The following is a 3,179-nucleotide window of genomic DNA, read 5'->3' on the forward strand; positions in this document are numbered from 1 at the left end:
ATGGGATTTTGTGACTACAATTGTAGTTTTGTGTCAAATTTTTGTTTCAATCGGGTGAAAAAAACGAGTCTAAATCACAAATTCGATTTTTGTATACCATTAAGAGCATGCCAAGGATTAATACGAAAACACTCGCCAAGGATGACACAATAGATTCAGTAAAAATGCTAAATTCACGCGCGAAAAGTTAATATTTCATAACTATTATACGCCACTGCCATCAAGGCGTTCTCTGGGATAACATCTTTATTAGAATAAGTGCGAGAAAGCTTAGGGGAAACCATTCCTGATGGTTTCTTTTAACTTGACAATATATATAGACCAGCATACTATCTGTTAATTGCATCATGCTACATATTTTACGAATAAATCTTTCACAACTTTCTTCAGGTCAAAATATATTGTTACGAATCTGTGATGAGGCTTCCCAGCATAGTTGGTTCCATAGGTGGTCGCAGAGCTTGGCGACAAACTTGGCGACCATTTGGCGACTTGGCGACGAATTTGGTGACTTTGGCGCCAAAATAGATTATACCCGAAACATCGAGAATTTTCCCGATCCGTCCAGTAGGAACCAAATTACGCCTCGAACGTTCCTGATTGGTTGAGAGGCTTCTAGCCCCGCCTCCTGAGACCTATTAAAGGAGTCAGCTTGCAGCTACCGAGTAGTCGTGAACCAGATCGGAGAGTAATCGGAAGCGACAGAGAAGAGTAGTCGGAATCGACGGTAAGGAACTGGCCTTCCAGAGATAAGCGGAGCAGCGACGGAGTGAAGCTAGTGCTGAACGAAGCTGTGCGCTACTGTCTGCAGTAGAGTCTTGTTATATGCTGCTGTGTATGCTGTTGTTGCTGCACGTCCCGGCTGAAGATAATCGTCTTCTGTGCTGTATATAGTTGTCGTCTTTGTGCTGCCCTGTGTGTCTTCGTGTAAATAAACGTCGTTGTTTTTTTTCTACTGCCGCCTGCTGATTGAGCGTTCTTCACACCATATAACTCCCACTATCCAAACGAACCCCTGAAATTTCGTAACAATATAAAATAAGGAACGTGGTTATTTTTCGAATAATAAGTGTTCCCTAGGAAAACGTTTGTCATAATTTTATTGAAGTTTTTATTAAAAATTAATCGAATTTTTGACATTTTCTCTCAATAACTGCGTTACACTATTATAGCATCAAAACAATTTTTGCACCATTTTAAAATTCTAAAAATTAACTTTTCAATTATACTTATTTTTTTCAAAGCTAATTTTAAAAATACGTTATGAATATTTTACAGTAATACTTTCAATAAATTTAGTAACTCGATTTATACTAATATACGAAAGATATTAGGATTTGACGGTTTTTCAAACCGGTTTTTAAAGTAAATTTGTCACATTTGAAAAACGGTTTTCCGGAACGTCTGGATATTCCACTTCTTCAAAAAAACGAACAAATATTTTGAATTTTATCGGTTGGGTCCGATTTGTCTAGCAGTTGAAGATTTAGAGCTAGGAGATGCCAATTTATTAACATGTGAAGGTATATTTGAATTTCTGTTAAATGAACTAACAAATTTAAACACTGAAATAAATTTGAAATTATTATAGGCTTTAGAAGAACGAATTCAAGAAAGAAGACAAGTAGAATTAGCCACTCTTTTGCTGTATTTGCAAAATCCACAAAGCATTTTTAGTTCAGCGAAGAAATCTAGTGTACTTTCTTTACCTTCAAAAACCGAAATTATTAAGTTATCTGGAAAGATATTGTATAGAATATTTCCAAATCCTAAAGTGGAAACCGGTTCTGATGAAGAGCAAATCGAAGAAACTACTCATCAGAGTAATGCTTTTTTAAAAGAATTCATGGAAAAATCAATTCATAAGTTTCTTGAAGATCCTGAAGAAAAACTTAGAAATCCAAAGGCACTGAAAGCTGAATTTTCATTATTTGAGCCAACGAATAAAAGAACAGAAAGCTTAGATTTGTTATTTGATGCCATGAAAACTATAAAACCAAGCTTAGTAGCGAGTGAACGAGTATTTTCAATTTCAGACAATATTGTGTCTAAAATAAGAACAAGACTTAGCCACCGTTTAGTGGATATTTTATGTTTTTTAAAATCCTATTTTCTTAGGAGAAATTAAAATTAGTGAAAATAATGTAAATATTATTTGAAATTTTTGGTTGAGTTTTCGTTATTTTGTGTAAGTAATATGTATTATGTAATCTTTATTTTTTTAAAATATATTTTTACTTCGACTTTGATATTGATTTCGTTTTTTGATTTTTTGCATAAATTAAATAAAATATTTAATCTAATCCGTAATCCATTTTTTTTGATAAAAAAAATCGAAAACCGGACGGAACTGGTTTTTTGGGAATATTGAATTCGAAAGTCAGTTTTTCAAAAAGTCGGGTTTTGTATAAGCCCTAAAAGATATGAAATAAAAATATGAAGTATTCAAGATACGAAAACATGAAATACATTTATTTTGTATTCATGTTACCACTGCTATATTATTGAACAAATTTTAAAGATGAAATAAAAGTAGAGAAATCAATCATGTTGTAATGTTTCAGATTAAAGATTGGAATCTCTTACAAATCCTTTTTAATCTCAAGATCAAGCAATTATATGACTTTAATTTTTTAAAAATATATTTGTTAAAGACTCTTATCTTTATTTATATTAATAGACTTTGCGAAGATAGTTATTTAAATCTCTATAAATTATTTTATAATTCAAATTTTGATGTGAAATATTTTGCTTTATAATTGCTTTATCCTTCTTCTTAAATTTACTTTCTTTTTCTTCCCTCCCTTTCCTTTGCTCATGCTCAGTTTTAATCAGAAATCTCATATAAAAGTTTGTCTTAAAAGTTCCGATATTAAAAAAAAATCAATTGATAAAATTAGGAAAGCTAAGAAAATAAATGTCTTGCAGTTATAAGTAAACACCTCTTAATACTTTTAAGTAGAATATTCCAAAAATCTGGAATGTTATTATCCATTTTGCATTAACTACTCATTTTCAATAATGACCTTGAAACAGATGACATTGACATTCAATCGTTTGCCACAAGTTATATCCATTTTATCCCTATGCTACTCTATTGGAAATATGCTATTTTCACGTAAAGTTATCGTAAAATAAAGAGGAAAATCATTTGTTTTACAGACTGAAACCTTTTTGAA

The sequence above is a fragment of the Argiope bruennichi genome, chromosome 8 (genome assembly GCF_947563725.1).
Source record: "Argiope bruennichi chromosome 8, qqArgBrue1.1, whole genome shotgun sequence".
NCBI lineage: Eukaryota > Metazoa > Arthropoda > Arachnida > Araneae > Araneidae > Argiope > Argiope bruennichi.